This window comes from Typopeltis vanoorti, chromosome 2 (genome assembly GCF_054136105.1).
Source record: "Typopeltis vanoorti isolate ZY-2024b chromosome 2, IOZ_Tvanoo_1.0, whole genome shotgun sequence".
Classification (NCBI taxonomy): Eukaryota; Metazoa; Arthropoda; class Arachnida; order Uropygi; family Thelyphonidae; genus Typopeltis; species Typopeltis vanoorti.
In genome coordinates, this window is record NC_143550.1 from 56,686,557 (window position 1) to 56,699,464 (window position 12,908).

Here is a 12,908-nt window from a genome sequence, read left to right on the forward strand (position 1 = left end):
TTGCATAGTTTTCTCTATAGTGGATACATTTTGTTCATCATAAACATCACCTTCAGCTTTTCTTTTATTAATTAGAAACTTATCCATTTTACGGGTAATTCAACACCAATTTGATAAATAAAACTGTGCGAATTTATTGTAAAGCTTTAACAGCAACTAAACATAAAATAAAAGCACCAGCTCTTCGTTTATTCACGTTGCAGTTAGAATAAACATCAGTAGTAACATTTGTATGAATAAGTTTTGGGCTCATTTTTATTGGTCGAACGATAATAAAACCGAGCGACTACTATGTGATAAAACCACAGGGATGAATTCGGCTGCATTTATTCTTCATTATTTATCGAAATATATTGATATGAAATATTCTTAAAGGTTAAAAATAATTAAATGATAGTTTGTATATATAATTTTGACGGCGCTAACTAAAAGTCGTACCGGTACTTTGCGAAATGGATTCCGCTGTGGAAATTTTCAGTTTAACGATTATTCTGTTTAACGCTTTATGTTCGCGCGACATACCTTCACACTGCAGCCGACACACTAACGTGTCGCGATACACAGTTTGGAAAGCTCTGCCCTAGAGGATGAAAACCTCACTGTGGATGGTCAGTTTCTGCACGGACAAATGAAAATGTGGCGAAAGCTAGGGAAATTGTTGCCCATTACAGGCGAATAACCACTAAGCTACTTGCTGTAGAGCTTAGTGTCAGTAAGGAAATGGTCAGATTAATCTCAGAAAGAAATTTGCGCAGGAGGAAGATTTGTTCGAAGTTTGTGCCGCACACGTTAACACAGAACAGAATCAGCACCGGGTTGCATGAGTGAAGTGTGATAGGTAATTTTTATATATGATATAGACAGGATTTTAATATATAATTTTCGATAGATTGACACAACTTTGCTGCCCATATTTACAATTGGAAATAGTGACGATTAACATTTCTGGCTAGATGGGTGAAGCAAAATTGCTTTTCATATTCTCCTTTGTCTTATAATGGAAGAACTTTGAATGGAGTGTTTGTGAGCTATATGCTCGCCCATTGAGGGCAGTGAAGTTAGTTGCGTTCAGCTGAACTTAAAATCGATTTTGGTCTTTTAAATTTGTAGATTTCTTCTTCATTATATTCCGAGGCTTCCTTGATTAACGGGTTTGGATGGTTACTTGTCTTGGTAAAGAACTTCTCAGCTAGATTTATGAGAAAGGAAGAGATATAAGGGATATTAATTTCTCTATGGATCTGGGTGTTTCTTATGAACCAGGGGGCACCCAGAATCATCCTCAGGCACTTATTCTGTAATCTGAAGTTTTAGAATGTTAGAATTTGCGGTGTGGCTCCAAGCTGGGGATGCGTAAGTGATAACCGGTCTAATTACCATCTTGTAAATTGTTAATTTTGTTTGCATGTCCAGTTTACTTTGTCTGTTGATCATAGAGTAGAGCTGTGCTAAGACGTTGGATGTCTTTGAGGAAATGTAACTAATATATTTGCTGAATAGGAGTTTACTATCAAGAATCACTCCAAGATATTTAACTTCAGTCTGCCATGGAATCTTTACTCCCAATAAATAAATATCCTCCATGGTATGGATTTTCTTTCTAGTAAACAGTATGGCTGAGCTTCTCTGGGGGTTAACTTGGATCCTCCAGTCTGCCATCCACTTTTCTAAAGTGTGTATGTTATTTTGTAGTCTTTTAGTTGCCAGTTTTGGGCTCAGTGATCTTGACATCAGTGCAGTATCATCTGCATATAATGCAGTGAATGTTGTTCTTGGGTTCAGAGGGATGTCTGCTACATAGATTGAAAACAATAGAGGTGCCAGAAGAGATCCTTGAGGTACGCCTGCCGAGATCCTGCGTCTGGTTGAAACCGTTTCGCCTACCCTGACCTTCATGTATCTGTCTTTCAGATAAGAATGTATTACCTTTATTAGTCTGACTGGGAAATTAAATTTTATCAGTTTGTGGAGAAGACCTTGATGCCATACTTTATCAAACACCTTCTCTGCGTCGATGAAGATGGCAGCTGTATTGGGTTTCCAGTTGAAACCTTTAGTAATGATTTCTACCAGCCGGTGCACTTGTTGGGCTGTACTATGGGCCCTATGGAAGCCGAACTGTTCATTAGGCAAAATTCCTAACTTATCTGTTTCTGCTTGGAATCTTGAGAGGATCACTTTCTCTGTTACCTTTCCGAGGCTGGATAATAGGCTTATGGGTCTGTAGCTTTCAGGAAGATGAGCATTTTTTCCTGGCTTCTTCAGTGGTATGATTATGGCTGTTTTCCATGTAGAAGGGAAATGCTGGAATCTAAAGATAGCATTTGTAATGTTGACGAGATGGACTATGGCCTTTCTTGGAAGTAGTTTTACTATTCTGTTAGTTATGCCATCCGGTCCCGGAGCTTTTCTATTGTTTAGATGAGAGATGATATTTATCATTTCTGTTGGATTTGTAGGAGTGATATGTTCTGAGTTGACAATGTTCTGTCTTAAGGTCGACCTAACATGACGATGAATCTTGGACATAAGGTTGATATTTAAATTAGTATACGATGGGTTGCACTGAGATTCTAGGTTATCTACTAGTGCTTCGGCTTTCTCTTCATCTTTGTGAACTGTCCCTTTCTTGGTTTGGATAGGGGGTATGAGTTGCTTTTTGGTGCGGATTGCTCTTAAGAATTTCCATACAGAATGATCTTCAGTATTGATGTTAGCCAATTTGGTTTCCCATTGATGGTTTCTGTGTTTTTGAAGAGCTTCTCGGACCTGCCTGTTTAGATTGTTCAATACTTTTTTATCTTGTGGGGCTCTGGTATTGTGGTATCTCTTCCTGGCTCTATTTTTTGCTCTGATTAGGTCCATGATTTCTTCAGGGATACGGTTAGTTGGGTTGAAGACAGTTGATTGTCTGATTGATTCAATTGCTTTCTGAATTTGTATGGTTAACTTATTTATTGCTGTGTCAATCTCTTCCTTTTTACTGATATTGGGTATTGGACCAATATGATCGGGAAGAACCTTGGCTAACTTGTCCCATGGTATGAATGTGTGCAGAGGAGAGAATTGATCTGATGAACCTAGATTAAGCACTATTGGACTGTGGTCAGAAGATAATTCGTTGACTGATTCCAATTTGTATTGGTATCTTAAATTTTTAAAGATGACAATGTCCAGCACATCCGAACCACCCGAAGGGCTGAAATGGGTGGGCTCAGTAGGGCCGGCGACTACAACAGAGTTGAGCATTGCATAGTTGAAAAGTGTGTGGCCTTTGGTGTTAGTAGATGAGCTGTACCAAGATGTGTGTTTTGAGTTGAAGTCTCCTACTATTATTATGGAGTCATTTGGACCAAGTATGGAGTCTAGATCTGTTGTCAGCAGAGGAATGCTTGGAGGGTTATAGGCAGCATAGATCTTGAGACTCCCAGCATTGAAGGTATGTACCTCCACACCAGTCACCTCCAGGTTTACTGTTTTGGGCTTGTCTATTGTGTTATGATTCAAATAACTCTTTATATATATGACTGTGCCTCCACCTCTTGTGCCAATTCTGTCGTTTCTGTACATAGCGTATACACGGATTTTTGGGTTATTAACTGGTCTTAGGTGTGTTTCACCAATCAAGATGATATCAGCACTGAGATGAGTTGAAAGTTCTTGTAGTTCCAAAATCTTGTTCATCAATCCATTTGCATTCCATGCTATTATCTTAAGAGCTTTTGGTTTGAATTTATTATTCATGACAGATGGCTGTTATAATGTTTTGAGTGCTTTGCAGGAATCTCTTTCTGGAAGATGTTGAGGGGCATGTCTTGCTGAATTCTTGCAGCATAGTGGCAAGTGAGGTTGTTAAAACGGATGTTATGTTGGAGCTTTCTAGCTCGAGAGATGTAGGAGGCTTAGTTCTTGCAGCCTCAGCATATGTTTTGGTCATGGTTGTTCCTTCTTATGAGGAAGAAGGCAAGGTGTTTCGGACTGGAAGACGATTTGTTTGGTTGCTTAAAACGTTGTTACGTGGCGGAACAAGATTGACTTTTGTTGGTCCTCGGTTTTTTGGATTGGAAAGGCATCCCTTGTAGTTGGCGGGGTGAGGTCCTCTGCAGTTTGCACAGCATGCTGGAGTTGTGCGAGGTTTGGTGCAAGAGATGGTCTGGTGTCCCTCGCCGCACTTCAAGCACCTGTAGGCTGCCTTACATAATTTTTGGGCATGTCCAAATCTTTGGCATCTATGACACTGACCTGCAGATGCTCTTTTTCTTAGAGGCTCAGTTGTAATTTTGAGACCGCATACTACAGTCATTTCATAGATCTGCTTTTGTGTGTTGTTTATTTCAACCAGCACCAAAGGCATTGGCCTTTTATCTGCTCTGAGCATTCTGCTCACTTTAACTGGGGACAGGCCCTGTCTGGAGAGATCAGTGGAGAGATCTTCAGGAGTGATACCTTCAGCTATCCCATGTAGAACAACTTTCAGGTTCTTTTCACTAAGTGAAGGTGTGGTATGGGACGCTAGCTTTGTCCATAAATCTGGTCATCTGTCTGTAATCCGAGACTGTAGAGGGTTGCATTTTAACTCCCTCATCTGTGTTGTTAGCCCATGAGAATGAGATGTTTTGCTCTCTTAGGGCTGATGAGATAGGGATCCATTTTTCTTTATCCCTTAATATGACTGGTGGTATCTTTTCTTTAGGACCATTGAGTGCTTCTATCCCTGATGTTTTGGGTTCTTCCACATTGGTGGAGATTTTCCTCTTCTTTTTCACCAATTGGAACTCTGTATCAGTTTCCAAGGTATGATGACTGCTGTCTTGGGATGTAGCATCTTCCATACTCGGGAAGTGTGCTAAATCTGATTGCGTCTGAGTTATGGGCTCTTCACTCATGTCAACCATATTATCCTCTGTGACTGCTGGGGGGGAGGGATGTGTCAAAGAGCTTGACTTTTCCTGGCCAATTTTCACTCAACAGCTTTCCCAGTCTGAGGAATTCAAAGTAAACTTCCTCGAATTTGGCCTCATTTAGAAGTTTTGCCATGATAATATTCGGAAATAAGTCATGGATGGAGAAAGACTAGAGATTGCTCAAGTGTTCCGAGCAGGTAAAGATAATCCTGTGGACTTTTGAGGGTCCACTAGCAAATCCCGTAGACACACTAAGGTGTCTACCAGCAATAAGATGTGGCGATATAAAATACAACAATGGCGATACTAGCGGCAGTAGGCCTAGCGTATCGCCCTTGTAAATTCAATAGACTTACCTGGATAAACCAGTATAGAAAATAAAGTGCCTGTTTATGGCAGCAAGTAATTAACTGATATTATTAATGAATAAGCATAAATCTCTAAAAACATATCAGTCAAATTCACAATTCACCATCAAAAATACACGACACGAAACACTGACACGCGCGCCGCCATCTTACTTCCACCAATAGTGACGATCTTATGAATGTCACGTTTTCTGCCAGAACATTTGTGCAAAAGATAGGATTATAAAAGCATTCAGAGACAGGCCATGCTACACTTCCAGTAGTGTGGAAAAAAATCTCGTAATAGAATAGTTTTATTCTCCCAACAAATGGTTATAACAAAAACTGGTTAATAAAATTTTATATAGAAGTCTATACCTGTCACATGAACACCAAAAACAAGAATACAGAGTAGCAGTATTACTTTCTTTCATTAATTCGATGACAGATAAGATATCAAAGATATCATGTTAACAAGGGACAAATGTGGATCTCTTTCCTCTGAACAAGATTTCCGGTCTCCTTGAACCTCTGAAACCGTCCTACTTACCACTCAAACACCGGCAGTATACAAGATCAAGTGGACGTGGGGAATCTGCTATCCAAGACAGACAGGTCAGTCAGCAGAGGAATACATGTTAGTATTCCTCAGAATTGCTTGCAAAGATGGAAGAAAGATAAGAAATAAGGCATCACATATAGTGATCTCCTATTCAGGAAGTTGGCAATTTAGTTGCAGAAGACAGAGAAAAGGCATAACGGCACTTATAGTCGTTTGTGCCAAACCCTGTTAAGTCTTGGAGATATCAAGGACAACAACTTTTGATGTGTCAAATTTTTCCAGAGCATTTCTGTAAAGATATGTGACAGAGAGCGGATCTGCTGTTGATAACCATTTGAGGAATCCATACTGGCGATCGTTTATTTATTAACAGCCTTGAAAATGTTGAAGCTGTTAATTTTTGTCATTCTATATCCTGGAAAGTACTCCATAAAACAGGAGTTAACTTTGTAAATGAAAGATAACTATCCAAATAGCATTTCTCTGATTTAGAGCAATCAGAAAAATCCTATTTAGACCAAGAGCCCTTTTGGTATGGAGTTTGGACAAGATTCTTTTAATCCCAGTGTCAGGCAGAAGTTACGGCTAGTAACTTTGACAAGAGACTAAAAGGCGTCTACCATCTGGGCATGATACAAGTTTTCCACTTTTGACTCTTTCGATGAGTTTTAATGTGTTTATAATTTTCGTTGAAACTATTTTAGAGTTTGGTATATGTATGAAAGAGAGACGGTGATTGATTGGGAATGAGAGAAAGTAGTTACAGTACTAGTACGACACAAATTTGGGAGAAATAAGGTTTAGATAGGATACTGGAATTCAGAGTGTATTAGGAAATAGATGTTTCCTAACTAATAAAAATTAATTCAGTGATACGTTCACTGCAACTTTTTGGGCCGGAAGAGTAAAGATAATAATTCAACCAAGGGGGTAGGGCATAAAAATTGTCATGATCATCAAACTTGGCATTCTTATGATTCCAGAGAACTCGTGGATGAGCAGCTGTGTGTATGATGCACTGCGGAAAAAGTGATTATTATTATTATTATTATAAGATTGTCCAAGTCACCCAGTGAACAAACAAGATTCACAGCGCAATCGGAAGAGTAGCTAGAAGACTGAAGAGAGAAGTTTTCGGGAATTTCTTATGTAACATAGATTACACTGGCCAACAAAAAAAAATTTTTTTTTCTGCTGATTATGATCTGACACTTGTTGTTTACTAATTTGGGTGGGCTGATTTCAAATATCAAACCAAGTTTTCTCTATCACGTCAGGTTTTTCCTCTATGCATTTTCTTTTTGCTAATTTGTAAGTTTTTGATAGTTTTAAGGAGGCAGTACTATTTAGAGGATCAAAAAATCGATTTTTAAATATTATTTTCTGAAAGTATGTACTTTTAAAAATCTGTTCCTAACTTTTTATCAAGAAATTCGAAAAATTCCCGAAGATATAGCCTATTATTCAAAGCGGTGCGCAGATCAGAATCGGAGCGCTCACCGCTCTTGCTTGTTAGTAAACGAATAAATGCGTAAGAACCTGCAACGGCACGTACTGGCGCTTTGAATGCGAGAGAGGCCGATAACCGACCTAATACATTTAGGTGATGAAAAGTAGGCGATGACAACTGCCTAAAACAAATGAATGCTATATGTCATAGCGGACAAAGAACATCGAAATCAGTCAATCGTTAATCGATCGTGAAAGTATTGATGAGCTCTTATAACGTTTCAATAAAGTCTCTGGTTTTTTTTTGTCTTGTTAATTGCATGTTAGTCGGCAGTGAAGAAAATACATCATGTCTACTACACGAAAATGTGTCAATAGTGTAGATTCCTTCTGCTACATTTGTGGCAGCTTTACTGTTCTCAGTCAAAGGACAAATATCACTGATTTCGTTAAGAAAGTGTACTTTGCATACTTTGACGTAAAACTTGCAGATCAGGACAATTCATGGGCTCCATATAAAGTGTGTAAGTCATTTGTAGAAAATTTACGACAGTGGAGCAAGGGAAAACGCCAAAAATTAGCTTTTGGCATTCCATTGATTTGGCGTGAACCGAAAAATCACGTAGATGATTGCTATTTTTGTTTAGTTCAGACTTCTGGTTATAATAAGAAGAATAAGAAAAAAATTGTGTATCCAAATCTCGACTCAGCAATTCGGCCAGTTGCTCATTCCAATGAAATAGCCGTGCCAATTTATAAAGGACTTCCTTTACTTGAGAACGAGCATGATCGGGATATGCCAGATGTTCTTGAGGAGCAAGACCCGGATGTTGATTTGGACAATGAAAATTTAATTTCTAGTTCTGGACCGCAACGTTTTACTCAAGCGGAATTGAATGACTAAGTAAGATATTTGGGCCTATCAAAGGAATCATTGGAATTGTTAGCTTCAAGATTAAATGAAAAAACTTACTGGAGCAAGATACGAAGATAACTTTTTATCGTAGCAGGGAAAGTAATCTTGTACAATATTTTAAACACGAGTGTGGGTTTGTTTACTGTAACAATGTATCATCCAAATGAGTGGCGCTTATTTATCGACAGTTCAAGCAGAAGTCTCAAGTGTGTCTTACTACACAATGGGAATGTATATGGCTCAATTCCTATTGGCTATTCAGTCCACTTAAAGGAAACATATGAGGACATTAAAAAGGTTCTGAAGTTATTAAAATATACAGACCATAACTGGATCATCTGTGTGGATCTTAAAATGGTGAACTTTTTACTTGGCTTTCAAAGAGGATATACAAAGTTTCCGTGTTTTTTATGCTTCTGGGATAGTCGAGCTAGAAACCAACACTGGAGTCAGAAACATTGGCCTCTTAGAATATCCTTAAATGTTGGAGAACAGAATGTTATAAATCAACCTTTAATCGACAGAGGTGGAAAAAAAAATCATTTTTCCACCTCTACACATCAAACTAGATCTTATGAAGCAGTATGTTAAAACTTTAGATTTACAAGGTGACTGTTTACAATACATATGTGAAAAATTTCCACGACTTAGTTATGAAAAAATTAAAGCCGGTGTATTTGATGGACCGCAAATTAGAACTTTAATGAGAAACCCAAATTTCATCAACTCTATGAACGAAATTGAGAAAGAGGCCTGGACTTCATTTACGATGGTTGCGAATAATTTTCTTGGAAACAAAAAAGCGTGCAATTACAAAGATCTAGTGGAAACAATGCTTGAAAATTTCCAGCGCCTAGGTTTCAACATGAGCATAAAGCTTCATTTCCTATACAGTCATCTTGATAGATTTCCCGAGAATATATGTGCTGTAAGCGATGAACAAGGCGAAAGATTTCTTCAAGACTTAAAAACTATGGAAGATTGGTACCAAGGAAGATGGGATTCTCACATGATGGCTGACTACTGTTGGAGTATTCAAAGGGATTGCCAAAACAGAATACACAGCAGAAATTGCTCAAACAAAAATTTATTCCCTGAAACTCATGTGTAAGTAAAATTGATATTTTTTTTATAAATATTCTTGTAATTTTTAATGAATATTGTTAAGTAGTTATAATTATCGGCCTCTCTCGCATTCAAAGCGCCAGTACGTACCGTTGCAGGTTCTTATGCATTTCGTTTACTAACAAGCAAGAGCGGTGAGCGCTCCGATTCTGATCTGCGCACCGCTTTAAATAATAGGCTATATCTTCGGGAATTTTTCGAATTTCTTGATAAAAAGTTAAGAACAGATTTTTAAAAGTACATGCTTTCAGAAAATAATATTAAGAAATCGATTTTTTTGATTCTCTAAATAGTACTGCCTCCTTAAAACTACCAAAAACTTACAAATTAGCAAAAAGAAAATGCCATAGAGGAAAAACCTGACGTGATAGAGAAAAATGGGTTTGATATTTGAATGTTCGTATGTTTGATGTAAACATACGAACAGAGAGAGAGAGAAGAACAGATTCTAAGCCTGGTAGGGAATATGATGGGTGATATAAAGTAAGAGAAGTATTGCATTATATATGAAGGGGGAAATGCTGTGGTTTCTATTCAACCTTATAGCGTACATAATACCACAAGTTCGTTTCCCAGGTAGCTCTTTGATGTTGTGTTTCTCTGTTATTCACAAGCGTTTCATGATCTATGACCAGTATAGAAGACATTCTAGTGTTTGTTATTTTTCAGGGTGTACGCAATAAAGGAGGGAAAAAGTCGAGCTACTCTAATTGTTTTCTCCCATAGTCTTAAATTCCTTTAACTTCCTTCCTAAGGAGCACTCTGTAAGCTAATTCAAACCCAGGGTCGTGACAAGAAGCTATGAGGATAGTGACAGAATTAATATCTGCCCTCGAGGGATAATAAGTCAGGTGGTTGCAGGTCTGGTTCATGGAACTGGTTCGAACAGGGGATTAGCACGAGGGAGAGGTATATTTACCTGAAGTTGTCTCATTAATTGCAAGTACTAATTAGATATTTTTAGCATCCTTTTGCTTCAATAGCTTTCCCTTTTTTGGAAAAGTTATTTTTAATTTCGGTAGTTGATTTTTGAGGGAAGCGATTATTTTATTTATTTTTATTTATTTTTTTTTTGTTATTTAAAGACGCTCTCTGTGTACAGTGCATTGTGGAATGGTTTTGCATTTTGCCCTCATGGTGTGGATGATGGTGATGTTTGTGGATTTAGGACAGTGAGTTTTGTTCTGGATGTTTGATTTTTTGAGATGAGTTCATGAATTTTCCAAGAACAGTAGTATCAAATATCAGAGAAACTTAAAACACTTATTCCGTAGTACTGTCAAGTACTGCAGAGATACACCATTTCTACATTAATAAAGTTCTTTTCTCTTCCTTTTTGTCTATGTCTCTCTTCCTTTCTTCCTTTCTTTCTTTTTTTCTTTTTTTGATTGAGGAAATATTATTGTAAATTGAGCATCGTTGATAACTTAAACGAAAGTCACCAAACTCAATCTAGCCTATCCGTTTATTCAGAAAAGTCACTGAAGTAATTTAGTTACAAAGGTTAACAAGAAACAAAAACGAATGCACAATTTCACTAGATAATTTTTACGATCGGAAAAATATTTTAAGAAGTTGGTGAGTTGTTACTTATATTTCTAAAGGAATTGAATAAAGGTGTTAACAAACTTCATCTAATTTACTAACAGTAATGAGAATTCACATTTTGCGATGAAAAATGAATTTGTTATTACCATGATGGGGAATAATGTTTTTTTAGAAATAATAAATTTCGTGTACTAAGCTATTGACTCATGTTTGTACATATCTTTCAAAAAAAAACGTAAAGTCAGTATTGTTGCATAATAGAAACAAAAAACTTTCCACTTACCTGTTGCGCGCTGAAGTGAGTAGGAAGTTTACTTTTGAATATATATTTCCAACTTGATGCAATTATAATGGGACACTGCTTGGAATGTTTATGGAGATTTAAAAACCATCGTATTATTACTTTGTAATGCATTCAACTTCAACTTTATTCGAAATACAAGCAGGGTGTCAAATAAAATTGCTGCTTTAGAGACAGCAGGTGAGAGACAGGACAGAATGTCAAGAAAATATGAACTGCAATAACTTTGTATATTAATAAGAAGGCATATAGAACGCAAGCACCCCATTGAGCCCGAACTGAAGACATTTCTTCCGTCATTCCACATCATTTAGTTTTATGAAATACCAGTAAGTACATGCATATTGTATCGTGGGGTTTTAATACACACACATAAGAAACTTAATTTCCCTGTTAACTTGTACTTATTGTTTGTTTAGTGTGCCATATTGTGGTTTCTCCCTTCGGGAGTCATCACAGTGATTTTTAGCCCAGAGAATTATCAACAGAACACTTACTAACTACTCTCATTACACGTATCTTTCTATCAAGCGGCCATTCTCCCTTCTATTACAGAATAATTATTTCACCTAGCGTATTCTGTACAGAGTTGTTATTCGGTTGTATTAAATGAATGAAATAATGAAAGAATTAGTGCACTTTAGAAATTTTTTTTTCTAAAGTGCACTAGTCTCTCATTTTTCTAATTTTTCTTCTCATACACAGAAGAGGTCAATCGAGTTTAGATAAATACGGAATATATCCGTTTCTTCTTATGTTGCTTGAGATTAGTGTATAACTTAACCGAACTGAACTTGGAAAGGGAGATTTTTAGGAGTAGACGCAATTTTAAACTTTTGCATGTACTACAGCTGGCGGATTGTTCAATTGAGTATGTTTTCCTTCTTCTTTTTAAATATAAAAGTAGATATATCGGGCATAAAGAAACCATTCGTACACCTAAAAATACGACACATGCACTGAGAAACTAATAGCCGAATATAATTTAGAAAGTTTATTAACATCATTGTTAATAAAGTTAATAAAATTCAATGGCTTTCTTAAGAGTAATGTAATAACAACAGAAGCAGCAACATCAAGGTTTAAGGTTTACAAGAAAATCAAAATATAAAGAGACAGACATATTAAAAGACTTTAATGGTTACAAAAATATATTAACAGGATTCCGATAGTTTAAGTCAGTGTTTCTCAACATGTGGTCCGCGGGTGGTCAGCGACGATGGAACAGGTGGTCCTCAAAATCAAATGGAGACTTTAAAAAATATATATATCGTCATAATGTTCAAAGGCAGAAGCAATGAAACTATAATGTTGTTCACTTCACTCTTTTTATTATTCGTCATTCTGCCGCTAAATTTGTAACAGCAGAATGACAATAAAAGAGGGGTGAAGTGAACAATAATATAGTTTTATTGCTTCCGTTCTTCCCTTGCTGTTTTGTAAGATTTGAAATGAACATGTGTTATCCACATTTCAACCAATGGCTTGTTGTTTATCGATTTTTTTATTATTGAAGGTTTCCCTCCTTCAACCAAGGCTCAGTATATCTTGAGAAATGCTAAGTGATACTTGGACAAAGTGTGTCCTGAGTTAACCTCTGTATTATATATTTATATATTTTTCGGAAACTTTTTTTAATAATGGAAAAGTAGCTTAGAACTAGGACTTTGAAAAGAAGGGCAAATGAAACAAGTGATGCTAACCCTAATTGTGATACAAGTGTTGTAACGGCGAGTAAACCTAATACTATTAAAGA